Consider the following 21443-nt stretch of genomic DNA (forward strand, 5'->3'; position numbering starts at 1 on the left):
TCTTCAGGCAAGTAGAAAAATCTAATTTGTGTTGTACCTCCATTCCAAGCTTCCACTCTCCACTCTTGAAGATATATACAATTAGTGAAATAGCCCCAAATAGTCAGAAAAAGAAAGGGGGCATGCCTAAATTATTGAAAATATAGAAATAGGACATTTTGAAAAAATCAAATAGTTTTCTCAACTTCCAACTAGATAATCTATGTTTATGAAGATTCACACACCTGGGAAGAAAACAAAGTAATGTATTCTTATTATTATTTTCCAATTTAGCTTCAATGTACTATAAAATGAAATTGTATCATTTTATTCAGTTTGTCACTCCCTCCACTCCTCCACTCCTCCACTCCACTCAAGATTTTAGCACTGTCTACAATTTCAAATACAACTTATTACATTTCTTAAGACCTTCATATACTGGCCCTTGCTTCTTCTAAAATGATACTGACAATGGTAATACAATTAGTGGCTAATACTTTTCCTAGATATTGTGCTAAATGTGTCACATTATCTCACTTACTTCAAAGAGATAAAAATGAAACTGAGATAGAAAGAGGAGATAACCTAACTGGGCCTTATGTCTACTTGCTGTTTCTACAAAGTTGAGCCAAATACAAGGTTATGTGTTCAGAACCTGTGTTCCTAACCTTCAACTATGTATTTCAAACTTCACAGTATTACAGCACTCCACAAAACTCTCTGTCTCCTCCCTCTAAACTAAACATGTACTTAGTATGAACTTAGTTATAGAGTGTGTTCATGGTCACTTAGCTAAGTATCCCTCCTGTTTCAAAGCATGAGCTTCTTATTCACAGCTATTCCACTCCAAATGCATATCTCAGAAGTAAGAGTCTTCTTATTCACATGGTACTTAGTGTAGCGATATAAAGATGATTACCTTTCAATAAATATATTTCCTGAAAGTGTTAATAGTAAAGACACAAATAATCCATTGTAAAACAAAGAATGTTGTCACAAATATTTGATTTCTTGTTACAAAAGATAGGCTTGCTGTCAGACAGATTTCCTGTGCCAGATTTTTCATCACTAACAAAATTTTCAAAAAGATTTTCATTCACTTCTGACTACCTTTGGCCTATGTCCAAATTCTTTCTTAAGCGCTTTCAAATTCAATCTTAACTTCAAGTGCTGCAGCTGAATATAGGGAATGTAGTGCTGGAGCAGAAAGTCACCTTGCAGGGAAATGAAATTCATTTTAATTTGGTAGCAAAGGAGGGAACTATCCTGAGTTTGCACACTTTATCAGGAATGACTGACTCCAGCCCCCTTCTAACTTTTTCTGCCTGGTCTTTTTGCTTCCTTTACCCTTAGACTCAGACCCGTCCACACTCTTGGGGCTCATTCTAGCTTGAAAATGATACTAAATGTGAGCCTTTGTTGAGAAAGTTGTAGACTCACTGAAGTTCCGGTCAAGTTTATTGCATGTTGTTCTAATACCTTTACCAAAATTCTAAACCTCATCATGCCCAAGCTCCCTCTTATCCTCTATAATATATTGTTTTCAGGGCATAAATGACTGCCAAATTGAGAGGCTGGTCCAAAGATGAATATCTATTCTGGACACTAGGCTGGCCTAACCTAGTAGCACAGTTGCTATTTCTTTGTGTTATCCCATAACAGACATATAGGTATCATTTTAAAGATGCTGAGTTACATAATTGTACTTACAGAAAAGGTAGCATGGTGTTGAGATTGAATGGACTCTAGAGTCAGGCTGTTTGGGCTGAATTCTCAGCTTTGATATGTATAAGTTGTTTGACCTTGGACAACTTATTTAGCCTCTTAATATACTGGATTTCTCAACTGCGAAGTAGGAATGATAATAGGTCTTATCTCATAGGGTTTTGGGGGATTAAAGTGAGTTAATATATGTCAAGCATGTAAAATAATGCTAGCATTCAACAGTGTAGCTATGATTGTTTAAGACTTACTGAATGAGTAAATAAATAAATAAATAAATAAATAAACTATTGTGTAACACAATTTTTCTTGAAGTCCTAACCCCCAATACAATAAGTTAAAATGAGGTCATTAGACTGGACCCTAAACCAATACTGGAACCTAAACCATTGGTTTGTCCAAACCAATTTGGACAAAAAGCAATTGTAGAAGGAAGACCAAGTCAAGATACAGGAAAATATGGCTATCTACAAGACAGGGAGAGAGGCCTGAGAAGAAACCAACTCTGCCAACAACTTGATCTCAGACTTCCAGTCTCTAGAACTGTGAGAAATATACTTCTGTAGTTTAAGCCACTCAGTATGTGATACTTCGTTATGGCAGCCCTGGTAAACTAATACAAAAGAGTGTTTTCTTCCTCTAGTCTGTGTTTTTTCAGTAAATGATATCTTCATCCTTACAGCTGTTGAAATAAAATGCCATAGGGTAATTTTTAATTTTCCTTTTGTCTCACTGCTTGCACCTGGATCCAAACAATTAGCAAATTCTTTTAACTCTATCTTGAAATACATCCAACTTCAACTGAGTCAACTCTACCCCTTAATTTTAAGCCACCATCATCTCTCTGTGTTCACTTCCATCCACTCTCATACCACCTCACTCTGTGAAACTTTGCTACATCTGCATTGATGTTTCCCTTCTTCATATATGCTAGTTTCTTTCACAATCTGGGAACTTTTCACATACTCACTAACTATTTATTTGCCTACAATTATCTGAGATCTTCTTCCTTTAAATTTTCACCTCATTAACCCTTTTGATCATTTGGGTCTTAGCCAAATGGGCTCTCAAGGAGAACTTTTAAAACCTCTTAATCTGCCAGACCTGCTAAATTACTTTGTTTTGTTTTCATATATTTATTTTTGATATTTGCCTGTTTAGGATTTTGTTGGTAAAGAATGTTTATTGGATTTACTAGAATTAGCAACTTGTTTTCATAGTTGAAAACAAGAGATAATAAATATCCCTACATTATTTTTCTTTGTTAAAGAAATGAAAAAGAAAACTCCTATAACTGAAGGCAGACAATTCTCTTTTAGGTTTATTCAAAGGGAGCAAAATTGGCCCTACTCCCAACCCTGCAACATGCACCATTTCCATTAACAATCTATAGAGATGGCTGAGAAAGAGAAAAGGGGTATTCTTCTTCACTCCTTCTCCAAAGCCCAGTGAAGTAAAGAGTAGAAATCAAGAGTGTCTATAAGAATGGGGAATTGGCATTGATTCTCCACTGTGTGATTACTCATGCTTTATGGCAATGTGCCTATTTAAACGGCAGGGAATGACTTAGCAAGAAGGGAGGAGAGATGATGTCAAACTCACCTGAAGTCTTACCAACTGGTGAGGCACATATGTGACCATTTCCCGTGAATGAATACACTATTAAGATTATTAGGCTCTAGCTGTTTTGCTTGTATCCAATCCAGGTGACACCAGTATTTAGAGAGTATGAGGTGTACTGGGAGCTGAGACAATGAAAGAGGTAACATTAAAGGAATATCCCCCAAATTATGGAAGATCTATGGTTAGAAGCCTAAGAAAAACATGCAAAAACCTCATATCAGAGCCTGATGATATACCAGAATCTGGATACCTGCCATACAGAAGGCAACAGCTGCCAAGCAGTATCTGTCAGAAAAGTGACAACAATCACAAGTTGGGAAAAGGACTGGTCTCTTTGCCCCTCACTCCTCTTTGTGCCCAATAATTTGGATTAGCTATTGCCTACAGAATGAAAGGAGAGTTGTAGGGCTATGAATCAAATTTGAGACAAGTTTTAAATGAGAAGAAAGCAACATTTAATAAGCAAAAATGCCCAGAGAACTATGGAATCATCCCAAGAAAAGATTAAGAAACAAAACTTGGATTCAATAGAAAACACATCAGAGAAAAGATTTAACATTTTTATACCATAGATGTGAGAGTCCTTAATGCACTAGTTACAGCATATTAGTTTATTTTGTACATTCCATGTGACTCTCTTGTTACCACCATACCCACAACGCTTAGAACAGTGTCCTCAATAATACAGTATGGGTGGCTAAAGGACTTTTCATTTTATGTGGCAGAGGATAATAATAAAAAAAGGAAATAATAGAGGAAGAAGCTGGCTTTGGTGTTTTAGACATATTCAGTTACCTGTTTTGCTTGGCCTACATCCATTTTCAGCAGTCTGCTCAAAGTCTCCAAACAAATTTGCAGAGAATTTATTCCAGTAGCCCCAAGAGTTCTCAGCATAAGTACTGGAAAAACTCATTAGCATTGAGGATGCTTCTCTCCAGTGGAATCAACAGTGGCCTCTGCTGATTCAGAGACTTCAGTGTTCCACGGTGAAACTAGACTGTGATGAGAGCAAGTAAGGCCAGAAGACAACACTGCTCAGGTGTTTAGAGAATGAGCTCTGTGGTATCAAGGAGCTTTTTTCTCAGTGTGTCTGTCAGTGGAGAATTTTGCTGAAAGATCAAATCAAGTTGCTAAATAAAACATAAAGCCCCACAGAGATGGAAAGCAGTAATAGGTGTATGCTATAGTTTGGGTGCCCCCTTTACCTTCCAGACTGTCTTTGAATTGCATGTTGAACTGGTTTCACCTGGGTGAAAACTTGAGGGAAAAGGAAGTAAGGGAAGGATGGACAGGTAGTGGTAGAGACTGAAGGCCACTTCAAGGAAGTGTGCCATCGGGAGAATAACTCTCCTTTGTCTTCATAGGAGTCAATGAACAGTCACCTGTTGTGTAGAACCACCCATGGGCAGTCACTGGTTACCAGCAGCAATACCAACCAACCGAGAATTACACCAATGGTCAGTTAGGCGAAGAGACACCTGCCTCCCTCTCCTCTTCCCCAACACTTAGATTTTCCTCATCACTGATCCTTCCATAGAAATGGTTCTAGTTGGTGAAAACAAAGGGGAAAAATATAATGAAGGAAGTACCTATGAATCCAATTAATATTTTACTCATTTTTTTTTCTCCAAAGTCTATTGATAAATACTGTTTTCAGTGTCAATTTTGACTTTATTTTTAATATACAAAGTCAAACTAAAAATTTTGGTATTTCAAGTTGAAATTATAGTGTAACTCTTTACTTTTAATGGCTTTCAGTTGTTCCATTTTGGTTTCTGGCAGAAATCCTTTTGGTATGTTACATAGAAATATAGATAGATAAATGAAAACCAATTATCTTTTCTTTACAGAGAAATATCCTGAATACCATAAATTGAGGGGAATGGCGGGGTATGTGCTGGTATGATTGGCCAATACAGAATCTACTCTAGCTGAGATGAGGCTTTTAGTAGGAAGCTTCATAGGGAACATGATGGAGGAAAATCCTTTCATTTATGGTATCAAGAGACTTTCATTTTAATCCCAGCTATATTTTACATCAATTTTGTCATGCATTCTACCTTCTCTGGGCTTCAGATATACAACATGAGGATGCTGATTTAGAAAAAGTTCAAGCATCCTTTCCAAGATGAACATCTATAACCACTCAGTGTTGAGAATTATTTCAGACTATTATTAACACTATTATTAACTGAAGGGAAGGACCCCTCTGATTACCGATCAGTTTTCTAGTCCATTGGGAAATCCTTCTAAAGGCCACTTCATTTCAGACTGAAATGTACAAACGTATAAAGATGGAAAAAGACATCAAAACTAAAAATATTACGTTAAACTTTGTTGCATATAGGACAATATATCAAAGATAAAAGTCAGGTTGAAAGCAAAATTCTATGAGACTAAGAACTGAGTCTGTCTTATTTATTGTTTTATTGTTGGTGCTCAGCTCAGAGTGACATTTAAGAAGTGTTCAAATAACTATTTACTGAATTAATGAATGCAGATAACTGGTAACAGTGAAAAACAAAAACTTGTGGGGAAAAAAAAAACTGCTTAGTTAGATTCCTATGATCCCACATCATCCCAACCCTGTAAGTGCAGGGTCTAGGCCAATATAAACAGGAGACAGAATATAACAATGCAGTATTTGCCTCAGAATCTAGGCAACAAGACCCACAGCACTTTGCCCCTTGACTGACCACAGCATTCCTTCATTGGATCCCCAGTCCTTCTTGATACCAGAATCTTGATACCAGAATGAGTAGGAGTTATTTAATTCCAGTGCTGACTACTAGCCTTCTCTAGTCAAAGCTGACCCTCTATTGCAGACAATTCGCCTCTAATCCCTCATTTCAGAGTCTTCTCTCTCCCTATTGTTATGAGTGCCACTTACAGTTAGGTTTCTGCTTTAATCACTGCTTTATATTCTGACTTAAGTCAGCTGCCAGCTTCTACCATATCCCAGTGGTGGTTGTACACTTAAGTAGATTTCTCAGAGTCCCATAATTGTGTACAGATGCCCCTCACCTAAATCCCAATCCAAAGGCCAAGGCCCCATTATCCATCATCAGCAGTTTCCTCCACACAATTTTTTTTTTTCAAGAGAATTAAATTGTTTATTGATTACACATGATAATGGATGATACACAAGCTTCATTCCCATCTATAATTTTATCTGGTACCATTATTCAATTTAGATATATTGCATAGGATGTGCCAACAATCACTTTTATAACCAGTAATTCCATGATTTTGCTTGGGTAATCCCTTTTAATGGTGAACTTCAGGTCACAACAGTAACTATCAGTTCAACTACACCAAGGTTTCTGAAGACAATGACTTCTCCACCCAAGCAGGTTGTATATAAATTCCAAATAGAACCTGGCATCACCCTGAAGGAATTCTAACTTCACACTGTTGGGGAAATTTACCAAGATGGCTTCAGAGTAGACTAACTTTACACAGCACATTAAAAAAAAGACATTTATTCAGCGTCACGATCAGACTATTACATTTAGCAATCAACAGCATGGGTGCAAAAAAAAAAAATCTACATTAAAACCCTTTGTTGGAATGCTTTACACTTTCCACAGAACAGAAACTAAAATAACCTGTTATACAATTAGTCACAAATACAGTCCTCGAGTTTTTTGCCCATACACATGAGTATTTGTCTAAAACATGTCTTCTTTGTAGCAGCTAGGCCCTGCCACCACTGTGCTTGGCTGAGTTCACAAATCTGTTGTAACCTGTAGCTTCCCTGTCACTTCTCTGGCTCTCCTCTCCTGCTAGGCTTTGTTTCCTAATTAAAATCTCCTGCCACTGCCATAGCTACTGCTGCTGCTGGAACCGCCATAGCCACCTTGGTTTCGTGGTTTTGCAAAGTATTGGCCTCCACCGCCATAGCCAGAGCTTCTGCCTCCAAAATTTCCTCCCTTCATGGGTCCAAAATTTGAAGACTGATTGTTGTAATTGCCAAAATCATTGTAGCTTCCACCACCTCCAAAATTGCTTCCATCATTACCAAATCCATTATAGCCATCCCCACTGCCACCATATCCACCACCACCATGGCTGCCACCAAAGCCACCACGACCACTGAGGTTTCCTCCACGACCGAAGTTGTCATTCCCACTGAAACCGCCTCCACGACCACCACCAAAGTTTCCAGAACCACTTCGACCTCTTTGGCTGGATGAAGCACTAGCCATCTCTTGCTTTGACAGGGCTTTCCTAACTTCACAGTGTGGCCATTCACAGTATGGTATTTCTGAATGACAATCTTATCCACGGAGTCATGGTCATCAAAGGTTACAAAGGCAAAGACCCTTTTCTTGCCACTGCCTCGGTCAGTCATGATTTCAATCACTTCAATTTTCCCATACTGTTCAAAATAATCTCTTAGGTGATGTTCTTCAGTGTCTTCTTTAATGCCACCAACAAATATCTTTTTCATAGTTAAGTGGGCACCTGGTCTTTGAGAATCTTCTCTTGAGATAGCTCTCTTTGGTTCCACAACTCTTCCATCCACCTTGTGTGGCCTTGCGTTCATGGCTGCATCTACTCCTCCACAGTGGCATATGTGACAAACCCAAAGCCCCTGGAACGCTTGGTGTTTGGATCTCTCATTACCACACGGTCCGTGAGCGTTCCCCACTGCTCAAAATGGCTCCTCAGGCTCTCATCGGTTGTTTCAAAGCTCAACCCTCCAATGAAGAGCTTCCTCAGCTGTTCGGGCTCTTTAGGAGACTCTGACTTAGACATGAGGGCAGGGAGAAGAGAGACTTTAACGATGCTTCTTCGGCGGCATCCACGGGCCCCTCCGCACAATTTTATCTTATTACCTAGAATTCTGAATTTGCACATCAGCTTTCCCATCCTGTTGCTCTTTTTGGAGCTTCTTTCTATGCAGAATTCTTACTGTCTTGCTCTTCTGATGGAATCTCTACTTAGGGACAGGCCTGACAGGCACAGTAACCTAAAACCTCCTTAGCTTGGTATAAATAAATAATTACATTTACCAGGTTGTCCTGAGTTGTAACAATAAGTCATTCATTGCACCTATGTAAGCAACTAACAACGCTTTTCATTTTTAATCTATGTGAACACGATCTGACAAGAATATTAAGTATTCAGACCCTAAATTCTCAAATGATAAACCAGTTGGAAAGTTGTTCCTAGAATTTCTAATTTTATGAAGAACGTTCAATCATATTATTTTTGAAATATGTAAGTAAAGAAAACTAAAATTCACTCATTATCTTCTTCTTTAAAATGATGTGTAAAGAACTGAAAGTCTCCCTTTTACTAATTTTATTGTTTAGAGAAAATTATTGTTAGTATTATTGAGCCCTGCCATGTTCCAGAAACTGTTCTAGACCCTGAGTCTGCAGAATGACCGAAAAGAATTATATGCCTTCACAAACCTTATATTTTGATGAAGAATACATACAAGCCAAAGGAAATTAAGAAAAATAAAAGATAAGTGGTAAGGAGAAAAATAACATTAGGTTAGAGATAGGAACTGTTGGGAGAGAACATACTGAAATATTGGATTTATTGGCCAGGAAACATGTCACAGACGAATTGATCAGACCATCCATGCAGATTTCTAGCAGAGAAAATTCCAGGCAAATGAAATAGTAAGAGTAAAAACTCTGAGTTGGAAGTCTGATTAGCATATATGAAGACAGCAAGGAGACTTGTATGGATAAAATAAAGGGAATGGGAAGAAAAGAAAGTGATTGAATTGCCCAGTGGGTATGAGATGGAGGAGAACCAAGGATCCATATCATAAGAAGTACAGTCACTCATTGCTTAAGAACAGTGATACGTTCTAAATGTGTTGTTAGGCAATGATGTCATTATGCAATTACTATTATGTTCTTGTGAAATCATAGAATGTACTTACGCAAATAGACTATAGCCTCTTCCTCTTAGGCTACAAACCTGTACATCATATTACTACACTTAATACTGTAGGTAATTGTAACACACAATAGTATTTGTGGACCCAAACATATCTGAAAACAGAGAAGGCACAGTAAAAATATAATATAAAAGATAAAATATGGTACATCTGTATGTGGCACTTACCATGAATGAAGCCTGCAGGACTGAAAGTTGCCCTGGGTGAGTCAGTGAGTAATTGATTAGCAAATGTGAAGGCCTGGACATTAGTGTGCTATACACTACTGCAGACTTTAGAAACATGGTCCACTTAGGCTACACTAAGTTTATAAAAAGTATTTTCTTTCTTCAGTAACAAATTACCCTTAGCTTACTGTAACTTTTTACTTTTTAAACTTTTTACTTTATAAAAAATTTGTTTCATTTGGGTAAGAACTCTTAGCTTAAAACACACATTGTACAACAGTACAAAAATATTTTTCTTTGTATCTTTATTCCATTGCTTTTTTTTCCATTTTTAAACTTTTTCATGTCTTGTTTATGTTTTCCACTTTGTCACTAAAAACGAACACACACACACACACACACAAACACACATATACAGATACTAGCCTAAATTCAAGGATAAATTTCTTTGAATTTTATCAAACTCAGGGTCAGGATCATCAATATTATTGTCTTCCACCTCCACGTCTTATCCCACTGGGAGGTCTTCAGAGACGTAGCAGGCAGGGAGCTGTCATCTTCTACAATAACAATAATTTATTTTGGAATACTTTCTGAAAGACTTGCCTTGGGCTGCTATAGAGTTACCTTTGTTTATTTTTTATAAGTAAAAGAAATACACTCTAAAAATTATTTTAAAAGCACTCTAGTAAATACATAAACCATAAACATAGTTATTTTTATCTTTATCAAGTATTATGTACTGTACATAATTGTACTGCTATACTTTTCAATATAAGTAGGTTATTGGATATGAGTTTGGGGTCAGGAAAGAGATTGAGAATGGAGATATAAATCCAGGGATCATCAGCATGGAGATGGTATTTAAAGATAGTGAGTGGATGAAATCATCTAGGAAGTGATTATAGATGAGATGAGAATAGATCCAAGAACAGAGCCCTGGCTGATTTTGAAGTTTAAAGAGCTAGAAGGAATAGACACCAGCAAAGGAAAACAGGAATAAAGGCCTGAGATGTAAGAGAAAAAGTAGGTGAATATGGTTCTTTGAAGCTAAAAGTAAAAGGGGATTCAAGAAATTTATCCTATGATTATTCAGAGATATATATGCATAAACAACTGTATTAGTGTCTGTGTGTGTGTCTGTGTGTTTATTATCTAAAACCTACTTTTTTAAAAAACAAATTTATTGTCAAAGAAATTTGTGTATCATCTGTACTCTTAAAATTAAATATGTTTTGTCTTCAACTTTTTGACTTTCCAGAAGATTTATTATAAAAAAAAGTAACATGATGAACTTACAGTACAGCATGTTAAAAATATTTCTGTGAACTTTTAAAGTAACACTTTATCTCTTCTGTTTAGTTAGCAAAAATTCTTTGTAAAATTCTTAACCTAAAGAAAAAGCAAACCAAGGAACAAGGGAGTAGGAACCAAATTTTAAAAAAATATCAAATTGTTCTTATTTCTTACTATCACTATTAGTAAATATCATTGGACACTGATTTTCTTTTATTACAATGAGAAAGTAAGCTTTGAATACAGTGGTTAATTTTATGAAGGAAATTATGAAAACAACTGACAGTTTCTGCACATTCCTGCTGGATATAAAAGTAGTTTTTATTTTCTTTTTTACTAGGATTCTAGCATCTGATGGTTTTTCAAAGACAAATTATATGGCATTGCTTTCAAATCACCTAAGAGCTCAAGGATTTTTATTAGATAAGAGAGATGAAAATTAAATAATAGTAGTTATAGTATGTAAATATTAACACATTTAAGACAGCAACAATATGGTATACCACTTCACTCCATCTAGATAAACAATAAATTCATTGATTATATAGTATTAAGAGTTGGCAGTAAGCAAGGGATTCATCTCAATGCTCCTCAGATTTTCCCAATGTGTGGGCACATTGTAAAAAGTGAATTAGCTATGTCACAAGGCATTTCATCTATGAAAACATAAGTGGAAATCAAATAAACTTTTCTTGAATGCTACCATGTCACTGTCTGGATATTATAAACTGTAATGGGCAATTTGTGCCTTGCTTAATATTTTAGATCATTCATCGCTGTTCAGCATGGAATGTTTAGAAATATTCATTTTAAAATAATTCTGTCAAAGGGAGAGATAAAAGTCTTATAGGGCATTTTTGAGGGCTTTATAAATTGAAGGTAAGTAAAATGGCAAGCACAATTTTTCAGCCAATAATTCTTATGAAGCAAATGTTATAAATATTAGACATGTCATTTAAAAACTGCTGAGTATTTGTGATAGAATTTAAAACAACATTCAAGTCTCAGTATGAAAAACGGACACTAAAAAAAGGGTGGACAAGCTTAGTCTTTTGTTCTTCCTCAACTACCCATTAAATATCTTTCCGCTTCTTCATTTATAACTTTATATTTTGAAAAATCAGCAGGATTGAAGTAGATTCCATGTGCAAAACTGCTTGCTGAACAGATTCTTAGTAAGCAAGTAAAAAGGGATTGCATGTTGCGAAGATTTCTGAACTGGCATTCATTCAAATCAGGCATGTAATCTGAGCTCTGTGGCTAATTAACTGTTTAATCCTGTCATTTGTGTCCTTATATACTATGTTTCCTGTTCTGTAAAATGAAGAAAACAAGCCACAACTATGTACACATTCATGAGAACAAAAATGAGATGTTAAAATGAAACTTTTAGATTAAAAGCCAATTCAATTAGTGCATTCTTTTCTCAGTAAATACAGGATATACTCTGTAGCTTTGAAATTAATAAAATTATTAAGGTATATGAATCTTGCTTCTATTTGTAGAAGCTATGATCATCCTCTGTAGACTCTTTTTTTCTCTTTCCTACAGAGATAGTTTCTGTTTTCATTTGTTCTTTTTCCTCAGAGGATTTTGTTTTGTTTTCTGTTTACACTTTTCCAACATTTAGGTTAAAACTGCTTTCAGTTTTCATAATTCTTTCCTTGCTTTATATTTTTGTCCTTGCCTTTTGTAATTCCTCTAAATTGACTTTCTTCAGCATCAATTGTGCTCTTTAGAAGCAATTAAATATTTTAGTTTCTCACTGTTATTCTTGGAATTAAGTTGTTTTTTTGAGGGAGGTGGAATTTTATTTTGTGTGTTTGTGTGTGTGTGTCTCCTATATCACAATAGATATTTGTTGAATGACTCTTAGCTGTCTCCACTCATCGATCATCTTTGTTTTCTATAGATCATAATATGTTTTCTTGTCTTGCAAAAAACACAAAATTCATGTGCTCTAAATGTCCTTCTATTTACTTTAGAAAACAATTTTCAAAATTAAGTTCTTACTCTTATTCTTCATGACAGCTCTTGACTTTTCTAAGGTCTCATTACATTTGGGTTTTTTGCTTGCTTTGTTTAATATTCAGTTATTCTTGGATGGAGTGTGATGATTCCGGACCTAGAATTTTCCATTTGGCAGTGTTGGTAGCACTGAGTCCTTAGCTATCTTACTGGGTACTTATTAGGCTCTATTATAAACCTCCCCACTTAGATCTAAACCAAGAGGCTATGCTAATGTACAAGTATCCTAAATCACTTTGTGATATCCAAGAGAAATGTATTAAAGTGGGCCTGTTGAACTGAGGTTCAACCTCATTTAGGTTCTCTAACCCGGGAGATTTCTTATTCTTTGGTACAGAAGAAGGATATGAAACACCACATCTCAACACATACAGTGCTTCTAGTGGCCTCTCTATTTCATTTCCAATAATAAATTTTTACTTTTGCAATTATCATCACATGGTATAATTGCTTTCTGTGTGTAGTGTCCTAGTTTCTGATATGTTACCTACTGAGTGGTATCATTGAAGGAATCCAGGTAGATAAAACCTAATGGGAGGTGTTTGGTCGGGAGACTGGCTCTATCTCGAAAATTAGTTCCTAAGCATTCAGGAGGATGAATGACAATTTTGTGTTTCATGATGTTAGGAAACCACAGAATAGTGCTGTGATCAATGCCTTTAATTTTTTTTTTTTTAATTCTTAGGAAGCAAGTAGAAGGTGGGGAGGGAAGTAGTTCTCTGTGGTGTTCTGTGGGCATACTTCATTTTATAGCACCTCACAGATACTGTGTTTTAACAGTTGATGGTTTGTGGCAACCCTGTGTCAAGCACATCTACTGGTGCCATTATTTCAATAACATGGGCTCACTTCATGTCTCCCTGTCATGTTTTGACAATCCCCACAACATTTCAGACTTTTTTATTATTATTATATTCATTATGATGATCTATTATCAGTGATCTTTGATGTTAGTGTTGTAATTGCTTGGGGCACTGCAAACTGCGCTCATACAAGATAGTGACATTGATTGACAAATGTTTGTGTTCGGAGTGCTCCACCAACTAGCCATCCCCCTATTCCTCTCCCTCTCCTGGGGCCTGCCTAGTCCCTACCCACAAGAATTTTGAAATTAGACCAATTAATAATCCTACTGAGGGAGGCCTAACAACCTTTAAGTGCTCAAGTGAAAGGAAAACCACACATCTCTCGCTGTATATCAAAAACAATAAATAATTAAGCATAGTTACGAAGGCATGTCAAAAGCTGAGAGAGGTTGAAAGCCCAATCCAGAGCAAGGTCCTAACTCACTCCAATTCTACGAAGGCAGAGAGAGGTGAGGGAGCTGCAGAAGGAAAGCTTGAAGCTAACAGTAATTGGTTCATGAAGGTGGAGGTGTGACGGGTATTCCGGTAATGTATTTCTCAACACATCTTCATTAATAATGCACTAAGAGTGAACCCTTGGACTTTGCCAACTAGTTTTCTTGTATTTTCTTCTGCTGTTTGCAGTTTTTGACATTTTAGGGGAATTTTTTGTAAACTTTCATGAGTATTCACTGTAAAGTTGAGAGAAGGCACACTATGCACTACAGAATGCCTACATGTGAATCAAAGAGCTTTTGAGGCCCATTTGAAATCAAGGAGACTATTTTAGATTGCTTCTTATATATGCCTATATTTCCTCTAAGCCTTTGTGACAGTTATTAGATTGAGCTATAAAAATTTGAGAGTATATTGAAAACACATAAAGAAGCACTTTAATAGAGAAATGCAAGGTCATAGCTATAAAGAACCAGAGTTTCAACTTTTATATTAGTCTACTTCTGAGTTCTTAAACAAAAATATACTGTTCTAACTATAAGAATTTAAAGGCAAAGGGAATCAGAAAAAAATTCTTTTTAAACTCTCAAGGAGTAATTTCCAAATTTTGCATATTCACATTAAGTTCTGAATCCAATTATAAATAATTGCTTAAATATACCAGATAGAGAAAAGAAACTTGAGTTTCAAATAAAGAAATATTCCAGCTCCATCACCAAATACATTGTAACATTAATCATGAATCACAAATCATGCAATTTTAAAAGCCCCTTAGCAAACCATCAGATAAAACAATCAGATAAATTTTGATAAATGTTAAAATGTGATGCACCCACCCTTCCCATACCCAGAATATGATAACCCTTCCATAAAGTATTTACCATGTTTTATTGATCATCACTGGAATACGTTTTTCTGTTCAAACTGGCATAGATGTCATCAACTTCTAATCTACATAATTTAATTTTGCAACTATCAGAACATAATATTGAATACATAACATCAATACAAACTACAATCCAGAGATTTTGATCTCCCATCCTCTTCATTAAAAATAAATTATTTAGATTAGCCTTTTGAGTTTAGATATGATCAAAGTTATCAACAAGTATATTACCTTGTCAAATGTTACATTACTTTTAAATGGAAGGCCCCAAGACCCTGACTCAGCCTTGCCAAAACATTATACAGTCTAGAAAGACAGACTTTATTGGTTTTGCCTCCTAAATTGATACCACCTGACTAAGGCTCTAAACTTTTCTGATTTCCATTTATATATAATGTTAGGATAGGTTTTAGCTACTTTTGCCACTCTCATCTTTTAACTTTTATTTGTCCTTAAGATCACAAAATGGGTGTTCCAACTCGCAGCAAAGCAGTTATCCATGCATGCAGAAAGAAGTGGATGTAAGTAGGAACAGGTAGGGCTTTCTTGAAATAAATGACTTTATGTGTTATTAGCCTAGAAACATATCATATGACCACCCTTAGTTGCAAGAGAATCAAGAAGCAGGGTTTTCTTTTTTTGGCAAGACATATTGCCACTTCAAGCAAATTTCAAACCATTACTGAATATCTGCTATATAATTGATAATGAGCAACCAGCAGTATCTGCCTTATGTATACTTCCATTACTGTTATATTAGTGAATATTTGTACAAATTGTCAAGGGAAGGGTAGCTAAATTATTGAAATACATTATTATATCAGCTCCAAGTAGTAAAATATTCTTACATTTTTATTTTCCCACTTTGTAATGCTTTTATCTTCTAGAACCTATTTGCTTTTTCTTGTAAATTCAAGTTGCTATTGACAATAAATTTTGATCTCTTTATTAATATAATTAGTTGATAAATGACATTCTTTGTAATTGGCGTTTTTCATTCTATAAATTTATCATGCTCTTCTAGGACAAATGAATGGCACGTTTGAATCAAACTGCTCACGATATTGTTTGCTTGATAAGGTCATATATACAATTCAGAATGAACTCTATCTTGCAAGCTAGAAATGTATTTTTCAAATAAAGATATTTCCAACAAGAATATTATAGAGATACTAGAATACAGTTTATAATTTTTGAAAATAACTTGGCTACTAAGCTGTTCTCTTAATTATTTATCTAAAATAGATTAATAAATGTTGAGCATCAAGATACTGGCATATTCTCTGTAAACTATATGGACTGCAATGATTCCATGTTTTCAAATAAGTACATATTTATCCTCTAAAGAACAACCAGATTAGGGGATATGGTTAATATTATGTTGTGAAATTTGAAATGTTTAATCAGAACTTCAGGCTGACTATGTGAAATATTGAAATGAAATTATCCCTCTAAACAAGAGATCTCTTCAAAAAAGAATGGCACAGAACAATGGCCAACAAAAACCTAAAATAACAATTTCCAAAAGTACTCATTTAAAATCTTTTTCCGTAAAAAGTTCTCTTTATTTTCTCCTTATCATATCACATACCTAATCAGCTCTCAAAACTTAGAAGGTGCCTTAAAAGAGAGACTAAGTAAAAATAATAGAACTTAAATTTCTTTTCCAAGAAGAAAAATAGATTTTAAAAGAGATTACTCTTCCTGGACAAAGCCTGATACTCAATATTAGAAAATTGGTTACATATGATAAAGTATGAATTGTGGATCAGTGTCTTATAAGAAGATTTCTAACATCTGGTAAACAAGAATGTACTGTCACTCAAATAATTCAACTTATTTTATCTATTTGAGATATCTTCCCAAACAAGGTGACCCAAGCCTTCCAATAACTCCCACAGTAATCCTCTTGGACAATATATCTCACTTCTTGAGATTCATTTCCCTTATTTTCCGGGCTTCTGCCTGGTGCCTATTACAACACTCACAGGATTTTTCCTCTTTTCTTTCACTGCTACCTTTGAGGATTGTATGCCTTTTTCAAATGATCTAAGAAGTTTGGGATTTTCCTTCCCTTCACAGTACTGTCTGGATTCTGGGAAGTATTGTCTCTTCTGTCACACGAAATTTTAACCCAGGACCTTATTATTTGCTTGATTATGTCTTAAGTTCTATTCATTTACCCAAAGTCTACCTACAAAGGTAACCTGATTTGTATCTGCCTTGATCAAATATCTCATTTGATAATCAAAGTGAGATACCTGTTTAAATACCACCTGTATTTGTGACTTACCTTTTTTTTTTTTTTTTTTTTTTTTTTGACGGAGTCTTCCTCTGTTGCCCAGGGTGGAGTGCAGTGGTGAGATCTCGGTTCAGTGCAAGCTCCGCCTCCCGGGTTCACACCATTCTCCTGCCTCAGCCTACCGAGTAGCTGGGACTACAGGCGCCCGCCACCACGCCAGGCTAATTTTTTTTTTTTTTTTTTTTTTTTGTATTTTTTAGTGGAGACGGGGTTTCACCATGTTAATCATGATGGTCTCAATCTCCTGGTCTCGTGATCCGCCCGCCTCAGCTTTCCGAAGTGCTGGGATTACAGGCGTGAGCCACCGAGCTCGGTCATTTATGATTTATCTTAACTGTGATGATTTATTGCTTTTGCCTACAATATCCAGTAGTTTATTGACCTACTAACTCACCTCTGTTTTCAGATTTCAGTGAAAATTAGATCTTCAGAGGAAAGATGGTCCACACATGTATTTGTTATTTTTCTCGTCAACTTCCTTTCTCCAATTATATGTTCATGAATAGACTTGTTAATAATTATTTTTTTCATGCTATCTTCTTAGTTACCATGCCAATCTGTTTCTAAAAAAAGAAAACCATTTATCTTTCACAATCCATAGATATATAGACATAAATATATTATAAATACATAAACAGTAATTTTTCCAATATTTAAAATTGTCTTATGAAAGAGATGCTCAAAGTGATAAGGATGAGCTATAATTTATTAGAATAAACTTAATAAGCTAGTGGCCAAATGGACAGACAATGGGATTCTTCAATTTAATAATCACAGTGACTGTGATAGGAAAGAAAAAGCTGTAGTAATTTTTAACAACATTGTTAGATTTATACACACGTTGATGCATTGTATATGTATTAGTCTGTTCTCATGCTGCTATGAAGAAATATCTGAGACTGGGTAGTTTATAAAGGAGAGAGGCTTATTGACTTACAGTTCTGCATGGCTGGGAAGGCCTCTGGAAACTTAACATCATGGCAGAAGGAAAAGCAGACACGTCCTTCTTAACATGGCAGCAGCAAGGAGATGTGCCAAGCAAAAGGGGGAAAAGCCCCTTATAAAACCATCAAATCTCATGAGAACTCACTCACTATCACGAGAACAGCAATATTATATAGCATGGATAAAGTATTTAAAAACACTCAGAAGTTTGACTTCACAAATTCACCTCCAGTTGCTTTTTCTTACTAGCTATAATCTTGGTAGAGCTGCTTCTCCTATAACACCAGAGGGAAAATTTACATTCTGTTGAATACTATATTTTTTAGAATGTAAACAGTGGCTTCCAGGCACTGTAAATAACTAAAACTCACCTGCTCTTTCTGTTAGTATTCTTATCTGTAAAGTGGGTATAATCATAACATGCATCTTGTGGGGGGTTCTGTGAGGATTAAATGAGATAATACATATAAAGGGTTCATTAAAATGCCTAGAATAAAATATGTGCTTATTCTTTCAGTGCTATTAGTAAATGCTGTTGTTATTCCCAATGACTAGCCATGCACTTGCCATGGGCATGACGGTAAAATAAATTTAGGCCATCAAGTTCAACACTTCCCTGTTTTTCTCTGTATCTTCCCCAGCATTTTTCACTATTTTTATGTATTCCACAATTTTATAGGAAAAGTATTTCTCTGGATTTCCAATTTGTACCAGACAGAAAGAGTGACTCTAAAATCATTTACAGATGTCGTTTTCGGTGTATTACAAACCACCTTCCTGTACCCTATGTAACTTTTGTGTTATTTATCCCTGCCATGAATAGTCTAGGTTGTGGAAACATTCTTTGGTATGTGAAATACTTGGGACTATCTAATCCCTTAACTTATTTAAAATTGTTTCATGAAATAGATGCTCAAAATAATATGAAATCATTTGACATGTGTGCATGCACACACAAACAGATACACATACATACGTTTACTTTGAAGCACTTTTAACCAAAAATAAGTCAACAGAAAATGATATGTAAGAATTAGCAGAAGGCTCATATGAGATGAAAATGGTCCACATTACCAATACTAAAAATTTACTAATTTGTAATTTACCTAAATTAGGCTGGCTAAATTACACTTGTTAAAATTTTAAATTAGTGCCAAGATTTTGGATGGCTTACCAATACTGGAAAAATAATTGAATCTTCATCACACAACTTTAGCTAAATGCTATTTATGTAGTTCTTGATTACTCTTGAAACTGGTCCAGTTTTGAGCCAAATTTTTGGATATAATATAAATACATTTGGTGGATAAAATAGGAAAATATAAAATGGATACTCATATTTGTTAAGTTTTTAACATTACTATATTTCTCAACTATATCTATTACATTATTCTGGAAAATTACAAAGTATGTTTTCTGTCTATAATCCATATTGTGTAGACAATACATACATATGTATAGAATAAATTTTTTTGTTCTTGTGCTTTGTCATGCTCAGAAAAATTGGAACTACATCTATTTTATTCACACAGTCTCAGAAAAGAGAATAATTTAACCATTTGGATATCTGAGCATTAATTTTTATTGCACAGAGTAATAAGGTAATGCAATTTTGCAATTCATTAACGCAATGTAATTTTCATTAATTGTTGATGTCACTTTTCTTATTCACACTCAACTACAAAAACTTTAATTGCTGCGACAAAATATTGATTTAATATATTAAATGAAAAATAGCAAGTATTTATCAAGAGCACATATTTTTCTCATCATTTTAGTGGTGACTCCTTTTCATCTATGTTGCAGAGATGCTAGAACTATTTAAAATTGGTTGGTGATGCTAAATTCTTAAAATATTCCTTCAATATAACCAAGATAGCTTTAGCAAACTCTCTTGAAGTTTTGCATCATTACTTAGAATAGAAAGGAAATAAGGAATCTTAATCTTACATTGGTAGTAAGAAAGTTAATGAACCATTTGCCTTTTCTAAATTGTACTGATAGTGTAAATTAAAACTAGTTTAATAGCCTGAGCAAAATATGTAGATACAGGGTCATAAAATCAATTATTAAAAATCCTATAGCCCACTAAAACTCATCATTGGATAAAGAAACTGGAGTTTACAAATCAGGGTAGTGATTTTTTTAAATGAGCATGTAATGCTGTTGTTGTTATATTACAAATCCAAAATATTAAAACATATATGAAGTTCTTTACCTCATGTTAGGTCTTCCAATCAATTTAAGAACTCTAAGAACAATGGATATAATAGGCCTATCACATTTCTGTAGAGTAATTGTTAAAAATATCAATAATTTTAGATACCAAAATCGCATAATGTTTTAAATTATTTTTAATAAAGTTTTCAACAAATTTGAGAATATTGAGGCCAACAATGCTATTTTTTCAAACATGCCAAAAATATAAACTTCCTAATAAGTTCAACCTGTTTTATTCTCACATTGTCAAAACTATAAAATATGAAAATAAAGAAAAAAATAGAACTTTGTGACAAATTATCCATGTTTTGTCTAATTCTGCTCTGGAATGACTCCATATTGAAAAAGCAAATAGCAAATACCTAAAGCTGAAAGTCAACATGAATATGTGATGCAATAAATCAGTACATATGAAATAAGGGAGATGCAATTTTTATTTGCATAAGCAGTATTTAAAAAAAAAAAAAAAACCTCAGTTCCCTCAGTCCTGATACTTTGATCCCAAAGTTATAATTCATAAACCAGTATTTTCATCTAAAAGCTACATAGTGTAGAAGCAAACAGATTTACATGAATGCATATGCCAAAGTGCTATTCTAAATTATCAGGTTTTTTTTTTTCTGTTATACAATCCAATATGCTACTGAAAACAAAATATGAGATATAGCTGATCGAAAAAAATCATCTTTCTTTTTTTTGGCACCAGATTTTATTTTTGAGTCTTAAAGACTTAGGAAAGAAGAAAATGAAGCAAATAAATGAGGTTACATGTCAAGATTTTTTCTCAAACACTAGAAAGTTCCTATAGAATAACTAGACACCTAAGTATAATAATATCACCACTAACATCTTTATTAAAACTGGATGGCCTTCTGTTACTCTGAAAAATGGGATACCACCAAAATTCAATTCTATCTGCTATACTAAACAGAGAAACCATTTACAAGATATAATGAAACAAGAATCTCTTTAAAAATACATGAAGGGCAAATGTGTTTTCTTTATGAGCTTCCCAAATTTGATGCACATTCTAATTTCTTTATCTTGT

General features: G+C 34.7%; 1 pseudogene; it reads right to left on the minus strand.

The window, feature by feature from the left end:
* Positions 1–7044: 7044 nt before the first annotated feature.
* On the minus strand, positions 7045–8123 carry LOC111549788 (annotated as a pseudogene).
* Between the last annotated feature and the right edge of the window lie 13320 nt (positions 8124–21443).

This window comes from Piliocolobus tephrosceles, chromosome 10 (assembly GCF_002776525.5).
Source record: "Piliocolobus tephrosceles isolate RC106 chromosome 10, ASM277652v3, whole genome shotgun sequence".
Lineage (NCBI taxonomy): Eukaryota > Metazoa > Chordata > Mammalia > Primates > Cercopithecidae > Piliocolobus > Piliocolobus tephrosceles.